Genomic DNA, 19884 nt, shown 5'->3' with positions numbered 1-19884 from the left:
TCGATTTGGGCCTTGTCTGGTGAACAGGCCAGGCCTGTATTTGTATGCTGGACCTTGAGAGAGATCGGCTGAGGCCCATCGTCGACATTGCGCTGGGCCGGAACGCGCTGAGGAGGGCGTGTGCACGCGGTGCCTTGAGAAGGAAGAGTATGGCGCCGCCATCTTGCCATGCGACGCGTTCGAGATGGGATTTCGAATCCATGGACATCCGCCTGTTGCAAGCGACATTTGTGCTTTTGACACTGTCCTCTCATCCATGAGACATCACCAAATACTCTGTCTTGTCTTGCATGCATGCTGTCTGTCTGTCTGTCCTTGTCTGCACGTTGTTTCAGGCATATTGCGGTAGCGACCCCCTCAAAACCTGTAGTCCGTGGTTCCCTAGTTAAGAACGGGTTGAGAATTGTTGATGACAACATTGTCATGAATTTTGCTTGTGTTGTGATCCCCGATGTTCCCCAATAAATCCGATTGATTCGGATGAAATTTGCTTCGAATTAACACGTGGACGCGCCGAGGAATAAATCCGCCCGAAGAGGAAAAAAAACCACTGCTGACGGACTTCGAATCCCGCCACTGCTCGAATCCCTCCCCGAACCGCAACAGTTTGGTGTCAGAAGTGGGATATTTGGACCAGTGGTGCATTTCGCACCCTGGACATTGGTTACAAAAAAAAAATAAACGGTCCAAATTTGATTTGATTTTATGCTTGAGCGGATCGGAGGAAAAACGTGCAAATTATAAAGAAAATGGAGTTCCAAAATGGCGGCGCGGCTCCATCTCGGCACGACACGAAGCGGGAGTGGGTTAATAATAGCGCAATGAGCCGCAAGGCACGAAGGAAGCGCTCCCGCCCACCGGTTCAGGCCACATGGACACGGTATACGCCGAGGCAGACGAATCAGGACGCCGACACATTCATTTGCAAACTTCAGACACGATTGTCGGATGCCTTGGGGCAGTGGAGGTGTGGTGATAACTGCAGAGAGGAATTGCAAATTGAATTGGACGAGGCACAGGAGCGAGTTCTGGGGCTGGAGGAGGACTTAGCCAACACAGGCGTGGAACTACGTGTAGAATGGATTAAAGTAGAGCGGATTACCCATGATTTGATGGGAAGGGTAAGACAGGTCGAGGAACTACAGGAAGAAATGAGGAAAGTAGAGGGGAGTACCCATAAGTTGGAACAAGAGAAGAGCGAACTGAACAAAAAAATAGAGGAGGAGCAAATTAGTAATTCCCAGAATAGGGAGAATTTGGAAGAAGAATGGAAAACAAAGCTGGAAAAGGAAAAATGGGAAAAAACAAAGCTGGAAGAGGAAAAACGGAAACACGATTTGAAATTGCAACAAATGAAGAAAAAGGAAAGATCAGGTGATCAGATAAGAGGAAGCTTAGAACAGAAGATAAAAAAGGAGAGAAATATCTAAAAAAAGACTAAAGGATTACGGTAAGAGAATGGACGAAATGAAAGGGGAAGCTTGTAAAAGAGGTGCGGAGATGAGAGAGGAATTATGGAAAAAAAACTTCGGAGTTACAGAAACACCAAAACAAAGAGATGGAATTACAAAATGAGCTGAGGATGTTAAGAGAGGAAAGAAAGAGAACGGAGAATGAAACGTTAAGGAACCACACTGTGCAGATCGAACAGTTAGACGCCAAGGCCAGATTAAAGAATGAGATGCAAGAAAGAGTAGTGAAGGAACGATGAATGAGACAGGAAACGGAAATCAACCAAGTGAAAGAAACAACGAGATTGGAGAGGGAAGAACATGAGAGACAGTGGGAGAGGAAACAAGAAAGAGTAGGGAAGGAACAACGAATGAGACAGGAAAAGGAAATCAACCAAGTGAAAGAAACGACATTGAAGAAGGAAGAACAAGAGAGACAGTGGGATAAACAAAAAGAACAAGGAATGAAACAGGAAAAGGAAATCAACAAATTAAAGGAAAACGACGAGATTGGAGAAGGGAGAACAAGAGAGACGGTGGGAGAGGAAACAAAAAGAACATGGATTTGAAATTGAACAACTAAAGGAGGAAGCAAGGTTGGAGTACGAGGAGATAGTGAAAGAACAACGAATGAAACCGGAAAAGGAAATCCATAAATTGAAGGAAGTGACGAGATTGGAGAATGAAGAACAAGAGAGACAGTGGGATAGAAAACAAAAATAATATGAATTTGAAATTAACCAACTCGAGGAGAGAGCAAAGTTGGAGTCCACGGAGATGGAAAAACTCCGGAAAGATAACGAACAACTAAAAATGCTCTGAGAGGAAGAACGACTCAAATGAAAAAGAAAATGGAGCCAGGAAGTAGAACAGCACAATGATATGGGATGTGTGACGTCACCACAGGGAGTAATGTTGGTGGTGCGGAACTTGATTGACATCACTCGTCGGATGACACCACAATTAGAGCAAGCCCTTGTGATTGAGACATTGAGGGAGCATGCGGGGTTGTTGACGAGTGAGATACATTTTGAGTAGGTCCAGCATGTGGAGCTGACAGCCCCAGAGGAGTGTGGCGAACCGATGATGAGCAACCTGCTGGAGAGAAGCGACCGGACAGAGGTGACTCTGGAACGAAGCAGGTACGTGGGTACATGCATACATGGTGCACACGATGAGCTTAAGGTAGAAATGGAATTTTATGTTAACGAAGAAACTGTCCGGTGGCGTGCACGTATGCGTGGCCCCTGAAGGTGTGTGTGGAGTGCCTGTGAACGAATGCTGTGAGCCCACAGTCCAGACTACGGCAGCGGTATGTACTGCCGAGGCCGAAGTGTATGTGGGTACTCACCTGGTGGTCGAAAATGTATCCCTGGAGTGCGAGGCAGTTGGTCAGTACACAGGCAAGGTTGAAGGTGTGGAATGTCAACACATAACCTTGGAATGTGTGCAGCCTGCTGTGTGTGGGAGTCCTGAGCATGGAATGAGTGGTGACATAGGAAATAGCTTTGAGGTGCAAGGGGAAATAGAAATGCCACCAGGACAGAACTTGAGCCAGGGGACAGAAACCATAATGGATAGCTCCGCATGGGTTCTTACAGAGTTGGAGGTGCTGCTTCCAGGAGCAGTTTTCGATTGGATTTTAGAAATCCAATTTAGAAATTGGATTTTCATTTATCTATCAGCCTCACAGGAACTTTGGGGTAGAGCGCAGATGAGTGGCAGGCGGCACTGGCGTGTGTCACTTGGTCTTCAGACCTTTCTGAGCACACGAGTGGTTTGGCTAGCTGAATGGGGTTTATCTGTCTTCAGGGAGTTATGGAGAAGAGGGGGAGGCCGCCTCCCTGATTGGGTTTTGCCTGATTTCCGTGAACCCTGGAGAAGAGGGGGAGGCCATTCCACCTATTGGGGTTTACCTGATTTCCGTGAACCCTGGAGAAGAGGCGGAGGCCATTCCACCGATGGGGGTTTACCTGACTTCCGCGAACCCTGGAGAAAAGGAGGGGGTAGATCACAACCCCAATTGAGACGTGACCCCTTTGAGCCGTGGCACAAAGGTGGTGGGGTCATGTAATGGGTAATGAGGGATTCGTTCCCTCACTCCCCTTCCAATGAGCCAAAGAAGCAGGCCATATGGGGATGTGAAAATCTTGATTGAGAGTTGTACCGAAAGTGATTGCAAATTGAGAGATGACAAGGCATAATAGTGGCACGAGTGGATTTGGGTGATTATTTTTAAAAAGTGGTGGAGACATTACAGGCAGAGCGTTAAACACACCTGAAACAAGTGGATGACAAAGAGTCGCTTGTTTGAGAAAGGATTGAAATGCCTGGTTGGAACCATGCAGAGGTTCATGAGGCCGGTGAAGAGATTTTGATGTCTTGTTTAAATTGTTGGAAATAAACGATTAGGGCAGTATGGAGGAGGCCAGCGGACGATGGACGTAGTGACAGAGTAATTGGGGTTTGATGAAAAAGTGTCCAAGTTAAATTTGATGACCAAGTGGTATCCAAGGGACTGGTGTGTTTTTGTTTTCACATAAAAGTGAAAGGTGTTGGATGGTGTTGTGGACTGGGTGTGCGGCACTGTGGAATGAATGACTAAAGTGTTTGGGTGAATGGCGTGATTGTGCAGATGAGGAGAGTGAGTGTGAACAACGTACCCTGTCGGTAGGAGTCTCCTAACCAGGTTGGTGTAGGTTAGGGGGACTTAGAGGATTCGACATGGATTCTGGCTGCTGTTCCATTGTGCAGGTGGACTGCGAGGGGTAGGTGCAGGCCAAGGGATGGGGATACTGGCTGGTAGTGTGACATGGTATGGGAAGTTGGTGAGTTCGGAAATAGGGCAGCAGGGGGGTTCCTGGCAGGTGAAGGCTGTCAGAGGTGCCAGGAGAGCACCGTAGGGTTCAGTGCCAGGAGAGCACAGTGAAGGTGCTATGAGAGCACAGTATAGGTGCTATGAGGGCACAGTATGGGGGCTAGAGAGAGCCACCCCTTCGTTAGGAGCGCCAGAAGCACGCTCAGGTGAACCCCGAAGTCGCTGAGTGTCCTCCACCCCCGATTGGAAGCAGGCAAAGAGGCCTAGTAGTAGTCACACTCCCCAGCCAGCGAGTTATGCCTGACACCACCAAATGGAAAGAGACAAATAAGGGCCTTGCCCAGGTTTAATAGGATGGAACAGTGTGCCAGGTCAAAAAAAATGGGTCATTCAGATCATTCCAGCCAAAGCAGGGTTTGTTGCATTGTCTATAGCTAAAAGTAAATGGTTAGGTTCGATGGACTCTCCTCCACACCATTCATACGTGACACCTGGTACGAGTAATATTGATGGGAGAATTTGTTAACAATGGCCAGGCTAGTTCACCCTCTCCAAGTGCCAGAGAGGCCACCAGTATGTCATGAGCAAACATCCACGAAGATAACAGTTGAGTAATAAACACACCATCCTGTCAGTAAAAGAAAAAAAAAAGAGAAAGACAAAAAAGGGGAGAATTCAACCAAAACAAGTCGGGCAAGGAAGGTTAAGGGTACACCCCATCTCACCTGGTCTGAGGTAATCACACCCATTTGCATCCTCAAGAACACCTCCAAACTGCAATTGTTTACCATCGATATCACCGTGCCACTATTGCTGTGTCACCTGCTGTCTAATGCAGGGCTTGTTGCCTGCTGCTGCTTGCGAGTAGGCCATATGGGCCGAAGCATTTTTTGGCCCATTGAGGCCAAAGTGCTTTTGTGGGCCGTTGTGGCCGAAGATTCATGCATTCTGTTGGCCGTTGCGGCCGAAGATGCATGCCATTTTGTGGGCTCAGTGAGCCGAAGAACTCTTTGTGAGATTAGGCCACTGGGCCGACTGAACTCACCTGGTGAGAGGCCAATAAGGCCACGAAGTGAGGAAACCCTCAGGGGTGAATGGACAATACTGCCGGGAGGGGCATGAAGGAGCAAACACGTGAAAGAACTTTGAACCTTTGAATGTTCTGCTCCTATGCCAATATTGGTGTTAAAGGTAAAATTGAATGCCCTCCTGTTCAAATCCAGAATTAGAATGTTAAGTAGTGTGCATAGAGTGTGAATTTGTTTGTTAGATTGGTGACCCGACACACAAGGATAGGGACATGCCAATCTTACTGTGACACTTTGATTTTTGGAGTTAAGTGCTTCCCATGCTGTGGGTTAGAGTAAATGGGAGATCTGTGTTGCACGTTAGACAGGGCCATTGCCGTGGGCTGCCCCAGATGGAGGCTCGGAGAGCCTCGGGAGAAAGGTGGGGGTAGTGTTACGGAAATGGCCCTTATTGGACTACTAAATATAGGATTAGCTCAGATCCCCCATTAAATGCATGTATAGTTAGGTTGTTTGGTAAAATGGACGTTATGTGCGTGTCGGGAGGTGTAAGAGGCTGTATTATTGTTGTGCGGTGGTGGTGGAATAAGGGCTCCCTCTTCTTCCTCCCCTCTACGGAGGATAGGCCCCGCCCAGTCGGCTGGGAGGGTGTGGCCAAGGGGAGGAGGTGGAGCTAAGGGGAGGAGTATTTCGGCTTCGCCGAGAGAGGCGGGCTCGTTTATCGAAGCAAGCAAGAAAAGAAAAGGCAGTGGTGAATCGGCCGGGAGAGAAAGCTGAACCTGAGTGTCAAGTCTGCCATTGGCTGAGAAAGAAAAGGATATTTGACAGAGAGAGAAACTGAGAGGACGGAGTTGGGAAGTCGGGCTTCGAGGCGGGAAGGCAGGAGAGGAGACTCCGGAGCCTCTGACGGTCCCTGCTCACACCAACAGCTCAACACATTTGCCGATCTGCTTGTGGGAGCCCGGCACCTCAATTTGGGCCTTGTCTGGTGAACAGGCCAGGCCTGGATTTGTATGCTGGACCTTGAGAGAGATCGGCTGAGGCCCATTGTCGACATTTCGCGGTGCCGGAACGCGCTGAGGAGGGTGTGTGCACGCGGTACCTTGAGCAGGAAGAGTACAGCGCTGCCATCTTGCCACGTGGCGTGTTCTTGCTGGGAGTTTGAATCCGTGGACATCCGCCTGTTGCGAGCGACATTCGTGCTTTTGACACTGTCCTCTCGTCCATGAGACATCACAAAGTACTCTGCCTTGTCTTGCATGCATGCTGTCTGTCTGTCTGTCCTTGTCTGCACATTGTTTTAGGCATATTTCGTTAGCGACCCCCTCAAAACCTGTAGTCCGTGGTTCCCTAGTTAAGAACGAGTTGAGGATTGTTGATAAAAACATTGTCGTGAATTTTGCTTGTGTTGTGATCCCCGATGTTCCCAAATAAATCTTGTTAATTCGAATGAAGTTGCCGCTATGGATTAATCCGTGTCGCGTCGAAGAATGATCCGTTCGATTGGCATATAAAACCAAAATGGTTACAGACTGGCAGAAAACGCTCGGCATCTGACAAAACTAGTCTGTAACTCGGGGTTCTATTTCCCCAACTGGCAAGGTGCCAGGATTACGTTGGTATCATGATTGAAGGTGCGTGACCCGAGGCCTGTGCTGAGCCGGCCAGCATTATAAACCCCGGAGACGGCGGTGGTGAGGGTGGCGCCAAGGATCGGGTGAGAATCCTGCCACCCCGGATCCACAACAATATTATATATGTGCGTATACATACATACACACACAAGTTATCCACAACATGGATAGATTGCAAAGAAGCTTTTCCTGGTGTCCCACACTCATGGATGATAAAATGCTTGCAATTGTGCAAGATCAATCCCAAAATAATCAAAATTCATAGAGAAAGCAATGGAGCTTTGGAATACCACATTGATATAACAACACTTGGAAGGAAAAATCGGAATACCAGGGGTGAAGACACGTCGAGGGATCTTCCAGGGAGACAGCCTTTCGCTCCTGTTTCACTCAGCCCTGGACCCATTGAGCAACCCCATTAATGAGCAAGGACATGGAAATATCCTGACATCAAATAAGAGAACGTCCAAAGAGACAAGAAAGGTGACACATCTACTTTACATGGATAATTTAAAACTCTTTGCATCAAACAATGAAAATTGGCAGAACAACTCAAATTAGTGAAATGGTACTCTGATGACATTCAAATTGAATTTTGCCTATATAAGTATGCCAAGTGCACATTTGTATAAGGGAGAACAATAACAATGGACAACATAAAAATTGACACAAATACAACAACAAGGAGCTCGGCAACGAAGCGTCATACAAATACCTTGGAGTAGAAAAGGGTCACAAACAAATGCGCAAAACAATTTGCTGAACAAGGCTGATCCTGAAAACATGCAGTTGTGGCCAAAAATATTGGCACCCTTGCACTATTTTTCAAATAACTCTTAATTTTCTCGAAAAAGAAGTTGAAATTGACAAAAGTATTTGGTGTCCACAATTGCTTATTTCACTGTTAATATTACTGAACCTTTGTTTTTGATTCAGAACTCAATATATCCTTTTAAATCAGAAAATAAAAAGAAATAGCATTGACAAAATTGACACCCTCGACTTAGTATTTGGTAGCACACACAGCCTTTGGACAAAATAGCTGCAGTCAAGTGCTTCCTGCAGCCATGAATGAGCTTTCCTACACCTCTCCACTGGCAGTTTGGCCCACTCTTGTGCAAATTGCTCCTGCTCTCCCAGATTTGAAGGGTGCCTTACAGATCTCCCCACAGGTGTTCAATGGGATTTAGATCTGGACTCATTGCTGGCCACTTCAGAACAGTCCAGCGTTTTGTGTTGAACCATTCCTGGGTGCTTTATGAAGTGTGTTTGGGGTCATTGTTCTGCTGCAAGACCCATGACCTTTGACGGACACCCAGCTTTCTGACACTGGGTTGAACATTGTGCTCCAAAATGCCTTGGTAATCTCCTGATTTCATGATGCCATGCACATATTCAAGACACAGTGCCAGAGGCAGCACAGCAACCGCAAAACACCACTTGAACATACTCCATGTTTGATTGTAGGAAAGGTGTGCTTTTCTTTTAAGGCTTCATTTTGTTTTCTTTCAACATAGAGATGACGTGCTCTCCTAAAAGCTCTAATTTAGTCTCACCTGTCTCTAGGACAGTCTCCCAGAAGGATTTTGGCTTGTTCAGGACTGTTTTGGCAAACTCCAGTCAGGCTTTCTTATGTCTCTCAGCAGTGGCGGCCTCCTGGGTCTCCTACCATCGAACTTCCTTTCATTGAGTTGGCGACGCATGGTGCCAAGTGAAACTCGTATCTTGTGTCTGAAGGTCAGCTTGAATCTGTTTGGCAGTTGATCGAAGTGCTTTCTCCACCATTCGAACAATCCTTCGCTGCAATCTTCGATCAAGTTTTCTCTTGCTGCCACGTTCAGGGAGGTTGGCTACAGTGCCATGGGCCTTAAACTTCCTGATAACATTGCGTATGGTGGACACAGGAACATCAAGGACTCTGGAGATGGACTTGTAGCCTTGAGATTGTCCATGCTTGGCTACAATCTTGTGTCTAACCTCAAACAATTCTCTGGTTTTGTTTCTTTTCTACATGGTCATTGCAGTACATACAGTGAGAGAAAACAGCAGAATGACTCCTTTTCTCTATTCAAACTAGTTGAATGAGCGATTTTTATATTGCAGGCACCTGCAACACACCACAGGTGAGTTCATTTCCAAAGTGAAGGAGAATCACCTGCTTGCAACAGAATTATTTCCAACAACTTCTAAAATGTGCTCATAATATTGTTGCGGGCCGGGGTTCGGGTGAGAAGACCACTAGGTGGGGGAAGCTATCTCGGCTCCCACCAGACTCCCCGGAATTGTAGGCCGTCGCACACGGATAATTGCGTGACGCGGCAGGTCGCTTAACTGACCGTGGACGCCAATAACTCAACCGCATGACCTAAGGTCCTCCCGTCTATGGGTTAATTGGGTTACCGAATTAATCATGTGATTTAATTACTGGGGAACACGCCCTCGGTACACCTTGTTCGAACCGGATCATTCTACCAGATCGGATCACTTTACCGGATCGGATACAGCCGAGCGACACTGCCAAGGATGCACCGGCTAAAAAGAACGGGTTGTTGGGAATAAAGTCCCGGCTAAGCTGGGATTCGGACCATGCTGGATCAATGAAAGAAACCACAAAAACGAGCTGGGAACATTTTGAATAATAATTTATTAACAATGGGTGAAGAATGGGATGTGGTACGATCAAGATTTACTGGGGTGTGTTGTGCAGAGATAGGGGTGAGAGGTGTGGTGCATCAAATAAACAAGCAACTTAAAAAGCGGACACAGAGCAGACTTAACGCAAAAAATAATAACAATAATAATGATAACAATAACGCGAGACCGCGTGGAGCCTGACGCGAGACTGCGTTGAGGCTGATGCAAGACCGCGTAGAGGCTGACGCGAGACCGCATCGATGCTGACGCGAGACCGCGTCGAGCCTGACGCGAGACCGCGTGGAGCCTGACGCGAGACCGCGTGGAGCCTGACACGAGACCGCGTCGAGCCTGACGCGAGACCGCGTTGAGCCTGACGCGAGACCGCGTTGAGCCTGACGCGAGACCGCGTTGAGCCTGACGCGAGACCGCGTTGAGCCTGACGCGAGACCGCGTTGAGCCTGACGAGAGACCGTGTTGAGCCTGACGCGAGACCGCGTTGAGCCTGACACGAGACCGCGTTGTCTTCCAAAAACAGGCTCAAATGCTGTTCTCCTCTCTTTCTGTCTTCACACTATTACTTTTTACCTTTTATTTTAATATCGTGGCAATTATTATTTTGCTTGAACCCCCCTCCCTTCCCTTTGGGATTATGTTGGGATATCTGGTGGGTCATTTGATTGTCTTGGCGCCTATCTTTAATTCCTTAATTGTTGCCACCGCATATCAGGGGGATTTCTTATCAATATGATTTATCCATTGTTTGGTGGTACAGGTATATGCGATGTTTTCTTTATCCTGAGCAAAGGATTTGCATTCATTTCACGGTTCTGAATTTGCATTGCATTACAGGATTTGCATACTATGTGTTGAAGAGTGGGGATGTAAATTTGCTATCAGCATTTGGATGGTAACTTCGCTCGGCCACATCTGACTGCTTACACGGTTTGAACCATCTCACGGGGAAAACATATTGACCTCCCAAGTACGTCAATTAGGACCTCTGGAGCCCCTCAAAGTATGTACGAGCTGTACCTTAAGCCCCTCTCCCTAAGGGATAGGTCGGAACGATATCGATACACACGAGGTACAAGTTGGAAGCACTCCAGGGTTCGGTGACGATCCTGAAAAGATCCCTCGGAACCAAACTTTGAGAACAACAAAACGTCACACCTTGGTCCATAAATCACGACCAGCTTACTGAAACGCAGGTGGATACTTGGAGACCTGGGAGGACTCTGTTCCACCTGCTGAAACGTGCATGTGGAGATATCAACATACACATCGCTGCACACACGAAGGTAGACACCAAAGAGGGACCTCCACCTGGTGGACAGCCTCACAACTGACAGCAGGTGATTTGTTTTTGATAACTAATGTGTCTAATTCAGCGAAATGTTGAGTGAACGAGTGAAAAGGAACTTTTTATATATAAATATAAATATATGTATAAATTTTCTTCCAAAGGAATCAAAGTTTTAGTTTGTTTTTATTTTTTCCGCTGGGCGGTGTCCCTCGGCACGAACATCCCTCCTCCCACCAATAGGTGTGCTCGACCTCCTCGTGCCATGTTTGAGTTCGAAAGTTTTCGAGTGGCGCGGACGTGTTTGATTTCGGGCTGATCAATGCGGAACCGATGAACACGTTCTCATCACAGGAGACATCTGTGGCGACAAATCGGACACCGACGATCCGAGCCGACTGGCAGCCTCATGTGTTCGTGTTGTGGTTCGGAAGGGGGCACGGACGGGAGGACACCGAGCCGCAGTTTCTGTGTGAGAGAAAACTGAACTTGAGTTTAATTGTTCATTCGATCTCGAGTTCTTTATTCATTCGTTTTTACTTGATATGGTTTGTTAATTGTTCGTTTTGGTTGTTCGCGGGAGTTGTGTTTATCAGTGTTTGTTTGTACATCCGTCTCTGATTGAAAACATTTACTCTTCTGGCGAATTACTTGGTTGTACTTTCACACTCAACTCCACTCATCCTCGAACGGCTTTTATTGTTGAGAACTTGTCTCCCCTCTCAAAGTCAGTGCATTCACTCTCACCGAAATCTCTACTTGCACTCATACTCACACTCACACCTACACACTCACACTCGCACTCACACACTCACACTCATACACTCACACTCATACACTCACACTCATACACTCACACTCATACACTCACACTCATACACTCACACTCATACACTCACACTCATACACTCACACACTCACACTCATACACTCACACTCATACACTCACACTCATACACTCACACTCATACACTCACACTCATACACTCACACTCATACACTCACACTCATACACTCACACTCATACACTCACACACTCATACACTCACACTCATACACTCACACTCATACACTCACACTCATACACTCACACACACTCACACCTACACACACACTCACACTCACACTCACACACACACTCTCACACTCTCACACTCATACACTCATACACTCATACACTCATACACTCATACACTCATACACTCATACACTCATACACTCACACACTCACACTCATACACTCACTCATACACTCACACTCACACCTACACACTCACACTCACACTCTCACACTCTCACTCTCACACTCACACTCATACACTCACACTCATACTCACACCCATACACTCATACACTCATACACACACACTCATACACTCATACACTCGTACACTCGTACACTCGTACACTCGTACACTCGTACACTCACACTCACACTCATACACTCACACTCATACACTCACACTCATACACTCACACTCATACACTCAAACTCATACACTCACACTCATACACTCACACTCATACACTTGTACACTCACACTCGTACACTCACACTCATACACTCACACCCGTACACACACACTCATACACTCACTCATACACTCACTCACTCATACACTCACTCACTCATACACTCACTCATACACTCACTCACTCATACACTCACTCACTCATACACTCACTCACTCATACACTCACTCACTCATACACTCACTCATACACTCACTCATACACTCATACACTCACTCACTCATACACTCACACTCATACACTCATACACTCAAACTCATACTCATACACTCACACTCACACACTCTCACACTCATACACTCATACACTCACACTCTCACACTCTCACACTCATACTCATACACTCACACTCACACACTCTCACACACATACACTCATACACTCACACTCGTACACTCACACCCATACACACACACTCACACTCATACACTCATACACTCATACACTCATACACTCATACACTCACACACTCATATACACTCACACTCATACACTCACACTCATACTCACACTCATACACTCATGTACACTCACACTCGTACACTCACACTCGTACACTCACACCCATACACACACACACACTCATACACTCACACACACTCACACACACACTCATACACTCACACACTCATACACTCACACACTCATACACTCATACACTCATACACTCATACACTCATACACTCATACACTCACACACTCATACACTCACACACTCATACACACACACTCATACACACACACTCATACACTCATACACTCACACACTCATACACTCACACTCATACACTCATACACTCAAACTCATACTCATACACTCACACTCACACACTCTCACACTCATACACTCATACACTCACACTCTCACACTCTCACACTCATACTCATACACTCACACTCACACACTCTCACACACATACACTCATACACTCACACTCGTACACTCACACCCATACACACACACTCACACTCATACACTCACACACTCATACACTCACACTCATACACTCACACTCATACACTCACACTCATACACTCACACTCATACACTCACACTCATACACTCACACTCATACACTCACACTCATACACTCACACTCATACACTCACACACTCATACACTCACACACTCATACACTCACACTCATACACTCACACACTACAACCTCACCTTATCCTGTCGTAGGATGTCGATGTCGATGTCGATGTCGATGTCGATGATGATGATGATGATGTACATGTCACCCACACCATCACGCCATTTCCTCACACTCTCAAGCTGTGCCTCAGCACGCCTGGACTTTGCTCTCTCTCACCGCGGAATGTCAGTGAAACCATTTTGTTGCCGTTTCGCTTCTGCTCTCACGAGTTGTCTCTTCAAATGTATTTTGATTTGACAACGTTCTCTTCGGAATGCCATGAGTTCGGTGGCTGGGCAATGAAAATTTGGGGATAAGGTTCAAATATCTCAAACCAACATAACAATGACAATGTGGATCCTTCCCGTGAAGCTCCACGAGTTTGGGTGACGCAGTGCAGTCCCATTGTTAATCCTGTTTTTGGAATGCTTGTTTTGGTGACCGTCCATCTATTACGCATGCTAATTAGTGGATATATTGGCTCTCGATGTAGGGGTCCTCACCCACCGACATGTGTGTGTGAGCAAATGGCTTCTCCCCGAGACTGTTCTGGAAATGTCCTTGATTGCAAGTAGTAGAACTTCTCAGTAAATGTTCCTGAAAACGTGTCCTGAAATGGAGAGCAGAACATGCTATGGGAAACGATAACAGCAAGTTTATTGACGTCACACAGGGGAAATGCAACTTTCAAAATGACGTAAGGGAATACGTGATCACCGTCCCGCCCCTCTTGGCTCCGCCCACCAGTCTCACTGCCTTTCTGCTCCCCCCCCCGGTCCCACCCCCTCGCAACTCCCCCCCCCCACTCTCCCGGTGCCTCACTGCTCCCCCCCCCACGGTCCCGGCACCTCGCTGCTACCCCTCCCATCCCGCCCCCTCTCGGCTCCCCCTCCCATCCCGCCCATTCTCGGCTTCATACACCAAGTTTTGTCTGAATTCATCTGTAACTTTTTGAGATGTCTTGCTACATATCGGTTATAGCTAAAACAAATGGTGAAGAATCACTAAAAAGAAATAAAGAAATAGACTCCTCTCCCGATCTTCACAACAATCTAATCATTTTGTCCTTATCAAATACATGTGTCCACCAAATTTCGTCCAAATCCGTCCACAACATTTTGAGATATCCTGCTCACAAGCAGATATATGTGCAAACAGAACCTCCGTCCACCTTCGGTGGGAGAGGTAATAATATAGACTCGCCGAAACCCAGTCACAGACGGATTACGTTCATTCAACCACCCTCACCAGCTCACCCACACTCGAGGGACATGGACTGGACAGGGCGTGCTTGTCCCCGCCTACTCATCCCCCGCCCCTGCCCCACCCCTCCCCCCACCTTCAATTTGCCTACCCCCGCCCCAAAAATTAATTACCCTGGCCTCGCCCCCACCTCCACTCCCCGCTCCTCGTCTCTTGATTCCCCGCCCCACTTGCCCCCGCCCCCTGTCCACCCCTCACACTCAACCCCGCCTAATTCACCCCAGCCGCTGCCCACTCATCCCCCGCCCCATTTCCCCCCGTCTCCCACTTTCAATTTGCTTACCCCCGCCCAAAAATTTGCTTACCCTGCCCCCGCCTCTTCACTCCTTGCCCCTGCCTCTTCACTCCTTGCCCCCGCCTCTTCACTCCCTGCCCCCGTCTCTTCATCCCCCGCCCCCGCCTCTTCACTCCTCACCCCCGTCTCAACGAAAAGTGTTTATTCTGCTTCAGAGTTGAAAGTTGACTGTTGCCACTATGCGCGATGCACTGTTACAGGTACGAAGTTTCTTTCAGTCCAGGTCACAGTACCGAGGAAAACGTGACGCGACCGCGAGGAGGAGCACAAAATTGGTCCTTCGGTATTAATATATAGATACAATGTTTCTTGTTCCATTTTTTTGTGTCAAATTCACATTCTGAGGTAGTCAGCATGTGCAGAAGAGGTTTTTACATTGCAGACGCCATTTTCGAGGAGTGGAATTGCACCTCTCGGCGGTGATGGTCTGTCGACGACAGACGTAATGACGTCAGCGAATGACCGATGATGTCATGACGTCCTGACTCCTCTCAGCGGTGACGTCACACGTCGCAATGTAAAACGCAAAGTGTTAATTCTGCTTCATAGTTGAAAGTTGACGATTTCCACAACGTGGCTATCGAGTGCAGCCTGTGGCTGCTGGTTGCATCATTGTTTGGGACACGCCTTTTTGCCGCTGATGCAGTGTCCCCTTACCAGTACACTGGTGCTCATTTTGCCGACCTCGGAAGGATGGCAGGCTGAGTCAACCCCCTGGTGTATTAATTCAGCGGCCCAACGGGGCTTGAACTCAGGATCCTAGGATCCCAAGCCGCCGCCCTAGCCACTAACGTGACGCGTCCACTAGAAGGAGCACAAAATTGGTCCTTCAGTATTAATATCTAGATTATAATCTTTATATAATAATATGCTAATTCATCCATTCATGTGCAACATTACATTCCTCCCATTGTTTGGACAGCTGGCATGATTCCACCCTCAATGTCAACCTGAAGAATCATACAGCCACCTTGTTGGTGCTTTACGAATCCAAAGACCTTTTTCAGAGCCGTCATATTCACATTGGCCATACCTTCCCTTTAAGTTTTCCCTTCAGTGCAAACAGACCAAAGCGACTGTTAAAATGATCATCAAATGTCGAAATGTTGGAGCAGACAGGCATCACGGCCCTTGTGAAAATCGCAGTACGCCTCGGTGATCGAAGCAGCGTTCTGCTGGTAAGACACTGCCCAAATAACCGTGTGGCATTCTCTCAAGCAGGGCTTTTCCTGTGGAGGTTATGCCGGCCCTTGTTGTTATTTCTGACTAGTTCCTCTTGAACAACTCACCGAAAGACCATAAAACCCATGTCATTATAAAGGTCGTTGAGGATTTTTGGGAATCTTGTGAGACTAAAAGAAAACAACCATCATTATTTACATGTACGATGTGAATAGATGCATCAGGAAGAAGATGATTGGTGTTACGTCGTTTATTGGCATAACTTGGCTCCTCATGGTCACTTGAGAGTTGCAATTCCATGGGGTTTCCACTTATCTCATGGGATTGTGAGTTGGACAGGCGATCGCGATGGGCCATGACGTGTAGGAGCTGTTTCGGTCGTGGTTTCTGTGAAGTCGGTGATGGCATTACAGGAGAGGGGAAAGCGTTTTTATTAGATTGCACTGTTTCGATGATGTAATGAATAAATATGGAATGGCCAATGTGGGAATGCTCGTTTGCTTTTATGAGTGGAAGAAGGGTGAGGATGGGACAGAGTTGGGGGGGGGGGAAGGGTTGAATGGTGTTGGTTGGGAGTTGAGTTGTGATGCGGAGGGAGTTTGAATGTTTGGAGTGGGGAGATGGTTGATGCCTTAGGGTTGGTAGGGGGAGGTTGAGGTCTAGGAGAGGGTGGGGGGGGGCTTGTGAGCAGGGGTGGGGTGAGGGTTGAGGACTTGAAGTCACATATTTTACATTGTGTGAATGTTCCGTCGGTCCCTGTTCGTAAAATTAACAATCAGAGGAAATCCATGTCAGTGCTCTGTTGGTGAGTAGAGACATTCGTTTAACATGAGAACTCAGTGAAGTTTTGTCAATGCTCTGTTCGAGATGATAGATATGTAATAGAACAGGAACACTCATTGGAGAAAATCAAGATTGCTGCCACAGTTGTGCTTACTGCTATTTTATAAAAGAGGAACATCGTGTTTATTATTAGCCAGAAAATGTCCAAAATGCATCTCTGGTCATCTTGAACCCCAAAGCTACCAGGTGTCTAGGTGGACCCTATTAGGCTGGGATTATGTACGGGCAGTTTTTCAATCCTGGCTAAGGCCTTGCACCACCGAGCAGCATCGTCATTGCTGTTCATATTGTTGGCCACAAAATAATTCAAACAGTCCGGGAAATCTTCCCAGTCCTCTCCAACGGAGTATTCTTGCAATGTCCTGTTGCCTGATGACATGATGAACTGCCTCTTGGCCAATTTGGCATGCGTTGGAGAATATAAGATGCGATGGAAAACGTTAAGTTTATACCACACCACCCATGGAATAGAGCCGGAGCAAGCCAACCTGCTTAATCTGAGCTCTCAGCTTCTGCCTTTCTTATGGCAGTTGCACTACGGCTTTCAATTCTTGCATACATATTGCATGTCAAACTCAAAACCCACGACTTTGACTTTGTCGCCAAATTGGAGGCCCTTCGCCTGCCACATTAAAGCCGCATGACCCCTCTTCAGGCCTTGAGATCTGTTAAACCATAACCGTAAAATTATGAGTCGGAATCAAATAGAAGATGAAGAAGGAACCCGAAGAAGTCGAGAAGAAAGATGGCGGGCCATCATCAGGAGGAACCTGGATAAGATTCGGGTTTCAGACACTGTTCCACTACCCTCAAACCCATCCAGGGCCAGCCAAGTGAGCCTTACGGAAAAATTTCTGCAAGAATTCATTTCTTCTTGGAGAGATAGATAAGGAAAGAGAGAAATAAAGAGTAAAATGGATGAAAGAGAAAAAAAAAACAAGAATTAGAATGAATAAAGAGAATTGTGAAAAATGTACAAAGAAGTGTGAAAGGAACAGAGATGTCGGGAAGAACCCGGACAGATAGATATCAGCAGTTACTCTCCAGGCTCAAACGCAGCAATTTGTACAAGCTACCAGAGATCCGTGGGGGTTGAGGAGGGTAGTGGTGGTTACTGTTAGTTGTGCTACGTAAGGATTGGAGACGGCAAACAACATCAACCCTCGCTCTGCTGTGTAGTCTGCTTGACTAGTCAGTAGTTGTGATTTGATGGTCAACATGTTTTTTTTTTTGTATACAAAGTCAAGGCTCATGGAAGAGCCAGAACACAAACTGGGTCAGGATGCAACAGAACAAAGAAATAGTAGAAAGAGAGGGGGTTTGAGAGAAAGTAGGAGATGGATGAATAGGGGATGTGGGGAACAATCAGGGGTAGGGGAAGACGCACAGGTGGGACAAATGGGGACAGAAGCAAACTCTCAAGAAGGAAAACCTGAAAATTTTGAAAGAGGTGGGCTTGGTGTGGGGTGGTGGTAGTTAACAGGGAGAGAAAAGATCTTGGTTTTGGATGGGGGATGGGGGATCTGAGATGGTGGTGAACAGCTGTCTTGAAGACCTGCAGGGAAGAATGAGATTGAAGAAGAGAATGTGGAAGTTGATTCCACAGGTGTTGGGGAGGGGGGGGGGTGGGGTGGAAGAGGAACAAATTGGTGGAGGTGAGCAGTGATCCTGGATTTTGGGAGTTTCTCCACTACTTTAATTCCGTTATTGGCTTGCAAATCATTGGTACTAATCTGAATGGATCCTCCAGGAAACTCAAGGTCAATTAACATACCTTCATGTAAAATAATTTATGTTGTCTGTTTAAATTTGTCGTTCATGTTTCATTCATCTTGTGGAATAGCAAATTTGACAACGGTTGAAAATGAATACTTGAATTGTGTGATCACTGGGGTAGTTTTTATTTCTCAAATGTCACAGTATTAAGCTACAAAATTAACACTTTCAACCATTGCTGAAGCAATGATATTGTTGGCGTCATCTGACTCGGCCAATTTGGCCAGAACAAATCTCGAACTACGTTAAAGCGGTCATGCCGGTCAATGATTTGTGTGCTCCTAACACGGTCTTGGGCCTGTTTGCCACGTTACCGTGCTCATATGAAATGCTCGAGCCAATCAAGCAACACTTTGGTTGTACCATGCGCCCGATCAGCCAAATTCGCGACCCGAGCGGTGGTGGCCCGGACGCATACAAGTTTTGTACTGGGTGCTAATTGCTACAAACCAAATCGGTCATGTAACGGCCAGTTCTAGTCAATGTGGCTCGCAATCAAACACAACTCAACCTTAAAAGGCATTCGGCACACCACAAAGAAGAAAGACCAGAAGAATGCAAAGACAAATACTGGGGCTGCATCTGATGGGACACAGCGAGACCCAAGGTATAATATGGCCCAGCGGTAAACAGGTCCTGTTCGCATGCATGAGCCGGCACGATAGGGAGGCAAGTCCAGGGAGCGGCTGGTCGCAGCATGAGATGGGGGCTGCAGGCATGTGCATTTTATGCTGATGGAAAACCCTGGGAAACTGTGTGCAGCTTTTTTTGTCAGGTCCAGGAGCATCTCCCCCGCTCCCCTTCCACGGTTCGGCATGCCCCCTTTATTGTCTCAGCCCCCTCCTCAGAGCCCGTGACATTATTGGCCTCATCCTGCATAGCAGTTAGTTGCTCACGAGCCCAGTTCGTAGTTGGGGAATCCCACCATGACGTCTCATGTAGGTTGATGGTGCTGGTCTGGTGGTGGTGATGGCTATTCCCACCA

The 19884-nt window shown here is 47.1% G+C and overlaps 1 protein-coding gene and 1 pseudogene across 3 annotated transcripts in view; both read left to right on the top strand.

Moving 5' to 3' along the window:
- The first annotated feature begins 821 nt into the window (after nucleotides 1-821).
- LOC147035227 (uncharacterized) lies at nucleotides 822-14293 on the top strand (annotated as a pseudogene).
- LOC147035226 (discoidin domain-containing receptor 2-like) overlaps nucleotides 11086-19884 on the top strand; it is a 100727-nt gene continuing 91928 nt past the window's right edge. The window contains exon 1 of one of the 3 annotated variants that reach the window (XR_015061804.1): nucleotides 11086-11340. The gene's annotated coding sequence lies outside the window, so the exon portion shown is untranslated. The remainder of the gene's footprint in view (nucleotides 11341-19884) is intronic. The other 2 variants (XM_085895677.1, XM_085895669.1) reach the window with 2 other exon arrangements.

This window comes from Eptatretus burgeri, chromosome 1, assembly GCF_056783735.1.
Source record: "Eptatretus burgeri isolate ZD-2024b chromosome 1, Ebu_testis_v1, whole genome shotgun sequence".
NCBI lineage: Eukaryota > Metazoa > Chordata > Myxini > Myxiniformes > Myxinidae > Eptatretus > Eptatretus burgeri.
This window is presented reverse-complemented; position numbering and strand designations above follow the sequence as displayed.